The sequence below is a fragment of the Pinus tabuliformis genome, chromosome 4_2, assembly GCF_031772625.1.
Source record: "Pinus tabuliformis cultivar Carrire ecotype Pingquan chromosome 4_2, CPIR1, whole genome shotgun sequence".
NCBI classification, from domain to species: domain Eukaryota; kingdom Viridiplantae; phylum Streptophyta; class Pinopsida; order Pinales; family Pinaceae; genus Pinus; species Pinus tabuliformis.
This window is the reverse complement of record NC_142304.1, coordinates 913,353,498-913,367,140: the sequence shown is the minus strand read 5'-3', so window position 1 is coordinate 913,367,140 and position 13,643 is coordinate 913,353,498.

Here is a 13,643-nt window from a genome sequence, read left to right as displayed (position 1 = left end):
ACCCTAGCCCTTATCCTAATCCCTACCCTACTCCTTATCCTTACCATAGTCCATACCCTTATCCATACCCTAGACCTTACCTTAGTCCAAACCCTAATCCCAATCCAAACCCAAGACTTAGTCCAAGTGTTAACCAAAACCCTAGCCCAAACCATATCATAAACCCTAATCTAAACCATGAGGTTGCACAGTAGTTGGAACCACCTATTCTTCTAGTTGATTCCCATGTTGAATAGAATACTACATCTTCCATGTTTGGAAAGGGAATGAATTTGGAAACTTCCCCCATTACTGCTGAACATTCACCCTGGGAAGTCATCATTCAAAGACCACTAGAGGAGAAATCTTTCACTGGAATTTTTTCTCAAAATGTTGTTGAAGCCCAAATCCATAGAATCTCTCTCAACCATTCTTGTCAATTTAAAAATAAAATATTTGAGCCTGAATTTGAGGGATTTAGATTTTTTCTTTCACCAGATTCTTTATGCCTCCAGGAGAGTGACTATCAAACTGTGGAAGATTTGCATTAGTTGGAGAATCATACATATGTGGATTTCATCAAATCTTTGTTTTGATCAGTCATTAAGCCACCTTATTTCCTCATCATTCAGAAACTCTTGGTACCATATCAATTGAAGAAATTGGTTTCTCACACTTTGGTATGTCTTGAAGTCCATTCTTTAAAACTAAGTGTGAGTATAATTAGAATTTTGTTGCGTAGTTGGTTGCATTGGAAGTCCTCCTATACTTAAAAGGGAGTCTTCCACTTCTTAGGGTAGAGTAGGGAAGAATAATAAAGAAATGTCATGAATAAAGTTGTTAGAACAATGCAATTGGGGTTTTGACATTGAAAGCAAAGACTCTGAAACTACTTTTAATCCACATAAGTTTTTAAAACACATCTGTGACAAATCTTGTTGAGTATGATTCACTCTAATACCTCATGGTTTTTCAAAAGTAACCATGATTAACCACTATAATGAAGTTGTCATATGAGATATATATTTTGAGTTTCCCTGAGAAGGTACTATTGGAGAGCCCTCTTATGGGGGACCACTCTTGTAAAGATCATAATAATCTATTCATGACAATGCTATCATTATTAACTTAAATAATCTTTCAGTCATTGTATGGGATATTTTTAATAAGTCTTTAAGGTAGAGGAACTAGATAGTAATGATTAGTCCTTAAAAACTTTTCATGCCATCCTGCACTCTTGAGGAGTAGATCTATCTCCCCACTTATTAAGTAAACTTTAAGGTTAATCACAATCAAAATTTATATGTTATTTAGGAGAGTATAAGAGGTCTCGTGATGAGCCAACGTACCATGATCATGAGACCTAACATGCATGACATTATTGTTGCTGGTCGCCAAGCTAGAGTAATGGCTTTCAGCCAAAAAGCTGGAAGACAGGAGGTCTCATCATGAGCTGGCCTATTCATCCATGTTATTTCTTGTGAGTGGCACTACCATCAGTTGGTTACCAAGATAGGACATTGGCCTTCATCTAATTTTAATAAAAGTCAAATAAGCTAACTCTGAATCTATATCTAGTAAGTGGGACATATGAATTTCGTTGGGTTAAAAGACATCCCTCCCGAGGTTATAGACACTTGCGGGTAGCAAGGTCATGTCTATGGTATTAAATTTAATTACATACTATGAATTACTCAGTAATCTTTCTCTTTGCCCAAAAATTCATCATTTTTTGGATAATGGTTTTAAGATGATTTGAGCATGATGCTTTGAGTTCTTTCTTTCGAAAATTAGGAATATTTAATTATGTGGTACCCTTAGTGGAGGTAATTTTTTGTACTAGATTAAGGAGAAATTTATTTTCCCATATGCATGACAACAACTTTAGAGTGTTCAATTTGTTGATTAATCTAGGAACATGTCATTTTGTTCTATTTTTATCTCCCTTTTCCGGTATCATAACTCACTTAATTTTTATGGTATTTAGAGCGATGAATTACTCAGCGATGATTAGTAGGCAGGTGTTGATAGAAAACAATGTATATTGATTGTGGTTGCCTCCAAATAAGCACTACATGACCTAGGTACAACATTGTTGTGTTAGGTGCAGGAATCTTCTGGTAATTTTCTTGAAATTGCACCTTTTCAACAGCGATTTGATTCTTTTATCATAAGTGTTAATAAGACTCTAAATAGAAATAAGAGCTTTGAAATATATGAAAAGCAGAGAATTCATCAGAAACAGGACAACAGGTATGTGGTGTCTATCATAAAGGTGCAATACTTTTTTTCCATAATGTATGGTACAAAGCATTGCTTTCCTACCTGATCTTCTTGCAATTTTATCATTTCTACACTCAATACTTTCATAAGTGTTGTAATATGGTTTTAGTTGTCACAGTAATAAAAATGTTGCAGACTTGATGAATACTTTAAATGATGACATACCATGATATATTCATATTTCCTTGCTAAGATTTTTTTGCTGACACTTTGTTGGAAAGCATAATTGGATCTTTAAACAGTCCCCCTGCCTTCCTCCATGATTTTATAATCCTATGGTTTGGCTTGCATGAGGAAATGTAAGAAGGTCAACGTGGGGGAGTTTTGAGCCGCCATTTTGTCCAAATTTTCATGATTTAACAAAATAATTTTATGCCTGTACTAAGAGTCTATAATCATTATTATTCATTTTGTGCATTATTAAGTTATTATCTAGAGGCATTTAGAGTTGAAAGTTGTTGATTTATGAACTCTTCTTGTTTTGTTAATTTAATGTGGAAATGTCATTAATGTCAAGCTCTTTTGTGGCGGGTGCTAACATTCCTATCGTAGCAATTCCTATACTAGTCGTCCTTGCACTAGCTCCGCCTGCACTAATTTGGGGCTTTTATGCATTGACACATCTCTATGGAATTATGAAAGAGATTTTTGTTCAAAATGGTGTTTTAACACTTGTACATAAGCTAAGATAGACCTAGGTTGTATGGATTTATGTTTAGGCAATAATTAATGCCTTAGCCCCAAATTAGCAGCAGTTTCCAAACTACCAACTTCTTCCTCGTTCTTTGTGCAGGTGAAGGCGAATAGAGAAATTATGGAACATGGGTTTTGGTCCTAGTATAGCAAATTGACAAATCTGCCAACCGATTTCTAAAATTCGTAATGGTCTAAAAGTTAAATAATGGTGTTTGAGGCAGTTTTCTAAAAATAGAATGTTTTTCCAGAATTTTAGCATCTCAGATTTCAAATAGTCATGTTCAGGCACGATTTCCAATGGAATGGATCTAAATCAGAATATTTTGAGAGAGGTTATTGTTGAAAATATAACAGTCTAGATTTCCTCGACATAGTTTTCCAAAATTCATAATGGTTAAGGAGATACGCAGAGATCTTTCAAGGCATTTTATTAAAAAAACCGATTTTTCCATAATTGTAGGAAACGGCCAAATTTGGGAAATTCGTGTCAGATCTTCATTCCTTCACTGGGTAAATGGTTGTACTAATATTCTATTGATGAATATCAATTAGGATTCAATCCCCAAGTTATTTTCTAAAGAAGCTATCACGTAAAATCCAATATAAAGGAGAGCAGCTACGTAGGTGGGAGGAGGATGGGAGTTTGTATTTTGTAAATTGTATTTAAGTTGTAGAACAAGGAATTAGATCTTGTTGTGCAGGGAAGGAGGAGCTTCGCACCAGTGGGATGATCCTTGGAGGGGACCATTGGAGCCAGCGCTACATTATTTAATGAATCTGTAACAATACTTATGAAATGAATTTCCTTGGCATTAAATTCTGAATTTTGGTTTCTACTCTGAAATGAGTTTATTTGGCAATCACTTCTAAGTAATTTTGTTTCTCCGTGTTGATTTTAAGATTGTGACTTAATCGCTGCAAGGGAAATGAGCTAGATGGTTGGGCCCACCAGCGAGTCTGTTGCCCCAAACCTCTTAACTTTTTTTTGCTGTATTTTAGTTTTCTTGGTGTGAGTGTGATTTTAGATAATTTCGCAATTTCATTTCATAGCTCTTCTTTTATTCATTTCATTTTCAATTTCATTCCAAAATATGTATTTTACTGTTGTGGTTATTTAAGTTTAATATCAATTCTTTTGGATGTATTTTCATAAAGGTTGAACTAAAGTAAAGAGTGAATGTTTTAACCACGTCTCCTATTTATTCTTACAAATATTTAGCCTGATCTCATTGCTGCATAATAGAGTTTATTTCCAGAATGCAATGGTGAAATAATTCTTCAGCAAGAATTCTAGTTAACTTAACTTAACATGTACTCATAGTTTGCTTTGAATATTATATGAGACAGATTCCTGCACTTTTGCAGAGAAACATTTATTCCTGCACTTTTGCAAAAAAACATTAATAATTGCACCTTTGCAAGTAGATGCTCGGATCAGCATAAGGAAAAATTGTGAATCTCGTTGACAAAATGCTCGCAAAATTCTTCATTATAATTAAACGCTGCATATATTATAAGGAAGAATTTAATAAGATCAGGGTAAACAACATGAATTATATATTGGTTCTTATTGCATATTTCTCTTACAACTAAAGTACTAAATTTTCTTTAAGAGAAATAGTGCATTGTTATCTTGATTCTTCTTAAAGAATTCAATTATTTCCTTAGATTAGTTGGAATGAAGTTGTTGTGTGATTTCTAGTTTAATTTCATGTTTGCACCATAGCAATAACGTATTAAGAGGCTTCACATTCTTTATTTCTTGAATCACTTTCTTTTGAATGAGGCCTACCTACCCTTCTCCCCTGGACAATTGAGGAAGACTTACTGGAAGAGTCAACTCAACCCAGAAGAGGAGCCAGAAGTATATTCCCGAAGTGTGTTTACTTTGCTTTGAAGAGTATTGTTTATTTTTCTTGAATGATGCTCCTTTTGAATCTCTTGCAAGAGCTTGGTTTTTATTTAATAGATCCCTGAGGTAGTATTCTAGCATATATTGTGCTATGCCTCTAAGTTTAATTACTCGGATTGACAAATTAAATGTTGGTGTAAATATTTCATTTATACTACCCGACAATACACTCCCTCCAAGCCTAATATACACCTATGGAAATAGAAAACTTGGAAGGGAACACACGAGAAAATATACATCACAAGCTGAAAGTCAAGTGAACCAACGATCCAAAGTGATGGTTAAACCAACAACACATCTCAACCAGATACATACATACATATATAGAAAGAGTCCATACATACATGCATAAGAAAATAGATACATATATCGTTAGTGTAACCAAGATAGCTAAAATAAAATAACAACATATGCATGAAACGTGCTGGCTCTGTTATATTAACAAAGTGAAAGCCCCAAACATACATACAACCATGTCCAACTACTTGTCCAAACAATGGAACATTACAGTCATTGCCACCTGCTACTCCAAAGAGATATACTAGCTCTCCACTTTGGAGAAGCCAAGGCTCATTACAATACAATCCAAGATTTCTCTAAGATAAACCTATAGGAAACTTGGCTCCCAAAAGCCTGTACAATGAGTTATGAGATTCTATAAATAACAAAGGGTTGGGTGACCCTTGGCATTCCCCTTTTTGACTCTTCACCTACCCTCGTGACTCTTCAACTACTACATGACTATTACATTCTACTATCAACACTTGTTCTTTCACTTTTACAAGATGTTACATTACAATCTACACATGAATCGATCTGAGACAAAATAGGGATGAGTAAGCCATGAAAGACATCACTAAGACTTAGAAAATTGTGGGAATACCAACTCTTTGACATACTTACGATGGTCGATGGTGGCAAACTGGTGCCAAGATTGGTAGTCTGTGATGGTGTCTGCATGCTCAATAGTGACATCCTACTAAAAGCTAACTCTTGTCTCTGTTGCATCCAGGTACACTAGTTTGGCTCCTCTTTCCAACTCGTCTAATAACATGCACATCATAGTCTTCACTAAAGTTGTAGCAACCACATACTGATGCATAGTGTCTGTGTTGATCTCCAAGTTTGTGCTAGTGGCTATGTGCACCAACTCGTTGAAGTAAATTTCCAACTCGATTTGGACTTGATTCTTTGTCTTCACCTCAGTGAGTGTGCCAACAGATGGGATCGCATATGTGCGCATAATGAGATCCATGCTCCTGAACACCTGTGCATGTGATCGACAACACTGCACACCCTGTTTTTTCTATGCTAGTTATTGGGATGGGTCTATATTTTGTATGGGTACAATTTCATCAGTCTGCACATGTTTTGCCTCCTACTGTACCTATCCCTATTGCACTTCCTTCTCCCGTTTGTGCAGCTCCTGTTCTTTCATGAGTTGCCACTTCAACTCCTACAATTCCTTCTCTATTTCTCTCTATGCCTTTGCACAATCCACTTCCTGTGCTATCGCCTCATAATCTCAATCACCAAAGATGCTTTCCTCATGAATGGATCTACTTTTAACTTGTAGCTTTGTTGCACCTCTATGTTTTCAACAACCTTCCTCTTACATTTGTCGCATGTAGGTCTGCTACCATTTGTTGCTGCTGATGATGCTTCTTGTAGCGATACTGCTTCCATTTCATATTGATATCCTTCTCTATGAATGGCTTGGTGTCTTCATAGATAGGAAATCTCATAGACAATTTCTCAACTATATCTCTAGTTGCGCTCTCAACAGTGTCCTTTGACTCTGCTCTCATGGAGGCCATTTTACCTATACTATTGAGAGGCAGATGAATGCCTGTGATACCTAGAGACATAGCAAAATGCATAGCAAGCAATCTCTAAGTTGAAAACCAAAACAAATTGGAGCGCTTTCATGCAACATACCTCTGTGATTGACTATGAAGATTACATAGTTTCCATCGGGAGGCTGGGAGATTGACTACCAAAACTATGCAAGGCATAGACAGGGCTATCAGGAGGCTGACTAACTACTGGAAATGCATAATGCCTAGTCCAGTTTAGCCCATTGAGGACTGTAACTACACAATGCATAATTTCAATTAGCAGTGACATGCAATCCTAGGGATTGCATTGCGAAATTTTGTGGGTCAACAAGGCATTTCCTCCTACAATTTTGCAAAGAAAGATTAGAGGTTAGTGCTGGTTAGGTTTGTATAGTTTCTGGAGGGGAGGTTGAGCCATCACTTCCAAAAATGTGCATTGTTGTCTGGGCAAGGCAAGGTCTGGGTCAAGGCAACCCAGACTCACCCACGGGCGACTCAAAACATGAAAAGGTTTGGATGTATGGTGAGATTGAGTATAAGCAAGAGTGAATGATCATGCATGCAAACAGTTGGTGCAAGATTCAAAAAATGGGAAAGCGAGCATGTGTGTGAAGCGAGTTGCCACAATGGCGATCGTCATTGCAGAAATAGTGTCATGCATGCGACAACATTGAGATGCAAAGGAAAACTGAAAAAAATTCTTCTACATGATCACGCACATCAAAAAGACAACAAACATTCATTGAAACCAAGAAAGCAACACTCACACAAAGCAAAATACTAAAAGCGACAAAAATACAGCATAAGACATGAAAAGCAGACTTACCCTGAAAAAGCTTAGCTGAATGTGTCGAACACTCCTAGATGCAATGTGGGATGTCAGAGCTGTAAGATCGATGTAAGGAATGAGCTTTACAGCGTTCGTGTTACTGGGAAATCTAGTGTCTATGCAGAATTTCTAGTCCCACTAAGGGTGGTAGCTACCTTAGAAACAAACAAAGTAAAGCTACTTTCGTATTCCTTTATGACAAATAGATAAGAGGGGAATGAGGATACCAACCTCAATCTTGCGCTTGGTTCCTCACTTGATTCCTCTCTCTTCTGATAGATCCTCGCCGCTTGCTTCCTCGTCAGCCCAGCTTCAAAGAGCACCTGTGGAATCAAAGCAGCACAATACTATCTGAGAACAGAGATCTACTAGCATAAACAATATAAGATCAGATGTATATTGACCACACACAAACATATATCATAAAATATGCAAGAATATGGAGGAAAAATTGAATAGCTTTATTGATATCAAGAAAAAGTAGGGAGGATTACAACCAATTGTTCTGACCTAGCATCATCCTCTCAGTAGGAAGCCCTTCTTCACCTCATGAAAAGGTTAGATCACCCAACACTATGATGTTGCAGCAAGAAACCAGTAGCACTTCCTCACAAGATACAAAATTCCAGCCTCTGGATCTCTAGGATGAGGGATCCATATATAGATGTTTGCAAGGGGTGTGACTCAACTTTTGGGGTTTGATTAGTGTCCTCTCTCTGATAGTTCTTGATTCCACTTGGAGAATGATGATCACTTACTCATCCTTGTGCGAATTCAGGGAGGCAAGTGTCACAGGAGAAGTTTCTGGATGATTCCATGATTTTCCACCTCGCACACTGCCTCTGCCATTTGTCCATTCTCGCCCATCGCACCCCATAGAAGGGCTTTTTAGTATGCATCGTACCCTATATGTGTATTTACGTGGCATGCAGCGCACTTTGTCCATGGAGCAGGTGAGACGGTCTAGTTTTGACTAGTTCTGAACAGTTTTTCATGGAGAACTTCTGGGAGATGATGTGATTAGTTGACCTTGTTCTTTTAGGGGTTGGAACAACACTTTTAGGGAATTAGGAGCCCTTGGTCTATGGAAATTTAGGATTGGGGTTGTAGTGTCCAAAAATGTCTATAACAGTTGCCCCCTAAAGCATGAGGTCGTTAATTAATTTTTGATGTCGGGTGAAATGCTTTATCATGAGGATCCAAAGTTTTTTGAGCTGGGAGGTGACCTGTAATAAGATTCAATACAATACATTATCTTCATAATATTTTTCATTTCCTGGCTAAGTCGGGCATTCCCATGCTCAGCTTTATAAATTTATTTTCATGTACATAGGACAGACAATCATCTGAGTGCAGACTGATGATCCCAGTAGAGCCATCATCCCTTAGGTTGGATGATTATCTGTGCAGCAATGATGTACATTGGATTTTTTTATTTTCCTGAATATATCTTGAAGCCCAGATGGATGAAGCTAGATTTGGGGTCTTCAATCTCATTTGATCTTCACTCGAAGTACAAGTCAATCCACGTGAGAGATGTTCTGGAGTCGAACATGGAAAGACATTGCCTGATTACCAGCCAATGATGTAAGTTGTTAACAGGCATAAGAGGAATCACCGATAAGGATGATGACCCTCAAGGTACTGCAGTACAATTCGCATGGTGTGAAAGAGGGACTTGGCATCGAATACCATGCAAAATATTTTGGCCGAAGGCCAGTGATGTAAACCTGTCGCCAGAAGTGAGAAACTTGTCATTGAGGCATGCAAGCTTCAATGTATTGGAAGGGTTGTTCCTAAATTGACTTCTTGGATAATGAGTTGATGTCAACAAGAAGCGATCTGTCACAGGATGGCCTTAATGAATCCCACATCTATGACATGGAACAGAGCAAATGATTTTAATGGAGGTTAAAACGATCTGAGGATACAAGGTTCAGGGCGACGGTCATGAAAAGATGGAGAGTGAATGTATTGCAGCGGATGAGACATAGGTGAATTCTCTGAGCGACTTCTCTTGAACATATCGGCGACACTGACATGATGGATTGGTAGTGTTAACCCCAAATGTGGATGGTGTGATGGACCAATGGTGACATGACCAGTGAATGAAACAACCCAAACCGACTCGGATGCGGAGTGAACGTGTCATGTTCAAGAGCGACTTGCTACCAACAAAGTTTTTTCAAGTTTTTCTTCCCAATTTTACCTAGTCATTGCTGACCAGTACCTCTTTATTTTTGTCAAGCTTGAGGAGGATAACATATTCTTGTTCTACAATCTTCCCTTCGGGCAAACCCATCGCTATGTTCTAATGAGCCTAGTGATAGTGAAACTCGGTCTTGTTCGCAAGGACAAGTTTGTCGCTATTAGGTTTTAATGAGTTTAACGACAAAGACAACTCGATCCTTTTCAATTTTAGAGAGTCTAAAAGGGACGTAAAGGAAACTCCAACAATCCCTTTTTCATCATATAATCCCTTAGGTCTGAAAAAGTATAAAACAATACGAAAGGGATGAATTTTCGGTAATTTTAACGAGCCGAACAAGACAAGCGCTCGATCTTTTTGTGTAATAATCCCTTAGGTCCAAAAAGATTAAAATCTAAAGGAGGGATAGAACTTCCGGTCACTTTAACGAGCTGGAGAGGCCAATTGCTCGGCAATATTTTCATTTTTTACGAGTCAGATGAAAAGAGCTTAAAGGAGACTCATTTTTTGAGGAACGAGTGATAATTTCGGATAGCAACTGATTCCAGGTAAGGTTTGGAATTTTCTAATCACGGCAGTGTCACAACGATGGCTAACTGTATCACTTTTCACAGATGTTCCTCAAAAGGGTAAACAATCAAATGGAGGTGAATGATCGGCCAATATGGAGTGGAGGTGATGATGAGAACATGACCAAGGCTTCAAAGGCTGATGATAATGTATTCACGATGGTTATTTACCAGAAATTGGTTCATCTTTTAATGAGCTTAAACTCTGGGGGAAGCATTTGCTCATTGCTTATGTTTATTTTTTAACGAGCTTGAATTCCGCGTTAAAACTGCTTGATATACTAGTCATTGATTGCTTTTATTTTACCATTGACAACTTTATTCCTTCATGTACAGTTTTTAATGGAAATTTTTGCCTGTTTTCAACCAAATCAAGATCCTGACTCTTCTCTTGTTTGATTTTAGAGATTCATTGGAGAAAAATGCCTGTTACATGGTGAGAACATGAGCATGAAGAAGAGGACATGCTTGCTTTACATGACTCAGTCATGGTAAAGGCACTGTGGAACTGTGGTATGTTCAAGTTTTTCCACATCTCTAACATGAGGCAACAAATCAACTTGTTGCAGTATTTTCTCGATGCATGGGATCCTACCACCTGCGTGTTCTAGATTAGGGGCAAGTCCATCGACTCGGCACGCCATCGACTTGGCGTGACAAGTCTAGATGAGGGTGCCCCCTAGCATTTTGAGTTTTGGGTCATTTGACCAATTTTGTCTTGGTTACAGAACATTATGTGTAAACCATAAACAGTTATATATATATGTATATATGTTTTTGATTTTCGGAGTTTTATTTTGCCTAAGTTACATGATCCTGATGCAAATATTGATGAAATGCTTCTTTTTACAAATGTTGCAAATGTCTATCTAACACATAATTTTCCAATGAGTCTGTTAATGTGTTTAAGTTTTTGGAAATATGTTGATATTGAATAAGATCAAATTGCCTTTCCAAAATCTTGACCCTTAGGAACATGCGATAGATAGCTGGATTTCGGACGGAGTAGATACTAGTGAGTTGTAGTATGACGAGTTGTGAGTCTAGCCTGACCAAAAGTCAGCGTATGCCATGTATGATGGCATCAGAGAGAAGTTCTATCAACACGCTATATTCAGCGATGTTATTTGTTGACCGACCAATACATACCCCTCTGAAACTTACTAATTCACCACTTGGATCAAAAATGGCCCAGGCTGCAGAATATAGATTCCGCGAACTATGACTTGCTCCAGCGGCATATCCAACAAAAGATTCCAATAGGTTCGACATCTGCGGAAAATGTAGAAAGTGGATTACTTGACCAAAACAATCACCCCTAGCGAAAACAAAAACGTAACAAACACATACGGGTTACTACATTGAATTATTCGTAGTAACGCTTAAGGTACAACCCGTTACGGGGTTGCGCCAGTGGAATCCTGTCATAATCCATTAACTCGTAGGCTCCTTTTTCTAATACATGTTTAACAATATAGGAGCCCATCCACAAAGACTTGAGTTTACCTGCTCCCAATTTATCGGATTCTTGGTCATAAAGTAGGACCAAGTCACCTTGTGAGAAGACACGGGGTTTGACATTCTTGTCTAACTGCACCTTGACTCATTTCTTATGGGCTTCGTTAGCCAAAGCCGCATCACGACGGCTTTCATCCAATTGGATTAGTTCCAAGAAGTGAGCCTCCTCTTCTGAAGTTTCAGGGAGAAGACCGATTGCGAGTTTGAGGGACGAGATTTCACACTGAACTGGAAGGATTTCTTCTAGGCCATACACCAGTTGAAAGGGTGTAAACCCGGTTGCATTCCTTACCGATGTTCAGTATGCCCACAAGGCTGAGTACAGGATGAGGTGCCAACTCCTTTTGTGGACTCCAATCATCCTTCGCAGCATCCGCTTCAGGATTGTGTTGATTGGACACTGCGGGTAATATGGAGTAGAGTTGTTGTGGGACAACCCTAGTTTAACAGCCATTTCAACCATCATGTAATTTCAAAAATGCGATCCATGATCTTTGACTATGGCCTATGGAATGCTGAATCTGGCGACTACATGATTGAAAAATTAAAGGGTAGCCATTTCACTAGTGTTGTTTAATGTAGGCATTGCCTCGGCCCATTTGGTAAAATAGTCTACTGCGACTATGATATACCCATGCCCCCCGGTCGAGGTGGGGTTACATGTCATGAAATCTATGCCCCATTTGGCGAATGGACCAACAACAACTATTGGCTGCAGGGGTGCGGGTGGTCTTCTGATTTTCCTATCGAAAATTTAACATGCATGGCAACTTCTGACTAAGATTATGCAATCTTTGAACATTGTTGGCCAGAAGTATCCTGCTCGTAAAAATTTTTGTGTTGTAGCATAACCAGATTGATGCTCCCCACATGCGCCAGAATGACAATCATTCAGGACTTTTTCGGCCTCCTCATGGGTGAGGCACCTCCTCAGAACTGTATCGACACCACGATGGTAAAGCATATTACCGATGATCATGTAGTCTTTTGATTGGTATCTAATATGTTTTTGTTCCGAGCGAGAGGTATTAGACCTATACTTTTGGGTTTGGAGATAGATGATTATGTCTCCATACCACGGATTCACAAAGATTCATTGACAATGGTTTCTTCGGATGTTTCATCGTTGGATGATGATGGGAGATCGCATAGTAATTCCATGAAAACCAAAGATTTCTTCGATTTGGATTTTGCAAATTCCAGATCAAACTCTTGAAGGATTGCTATCCATTTTGAATATTTGCCCCTAGCAACTGTCGCGACAATATATAAGTCATGGGGTTGCAATATGACAAAATTGTAGTTTTTCGAAAGAGGACATAGTGTCGAAACCTCTGTATTGCTTGAATAGCTGTGAGAGCCAACTTTTCAACATAGGAATACTTTCTTTCTGTATCATTTAAGTTTCTACTCAAATAATATATGGGATGTTTGATTTCATCGACTTCTTGAACTAGAACGATTGCGATGGTTGTATCTGCTGCAGCCAGATATAGGTTAAAGTCTTTTTGATAATCAGGAGCATACATTAATGATGCTCTCATTAGGGATTCCTTTAAAGCGTCAAAGGAAGCTTGCGCGACCTGATTCCATTTGAAGGGTACTTCTTTTTTCAAAAGACGTGTATAACCTTTAGCAAGTTCAGCATAATTTGTAATGAACCTCCTCAGAAAGTTTGCTTTCCCTTGGAGTTTCTGAATCTGAAGCAAATTTGATGGTGGAGGAAAATTTATAATTCCCTGAACCTTACAGGGGTCGAGACGAATCCCATCCTTTGAGACTACAAAGCCAATCAAACGACCAGAACTGA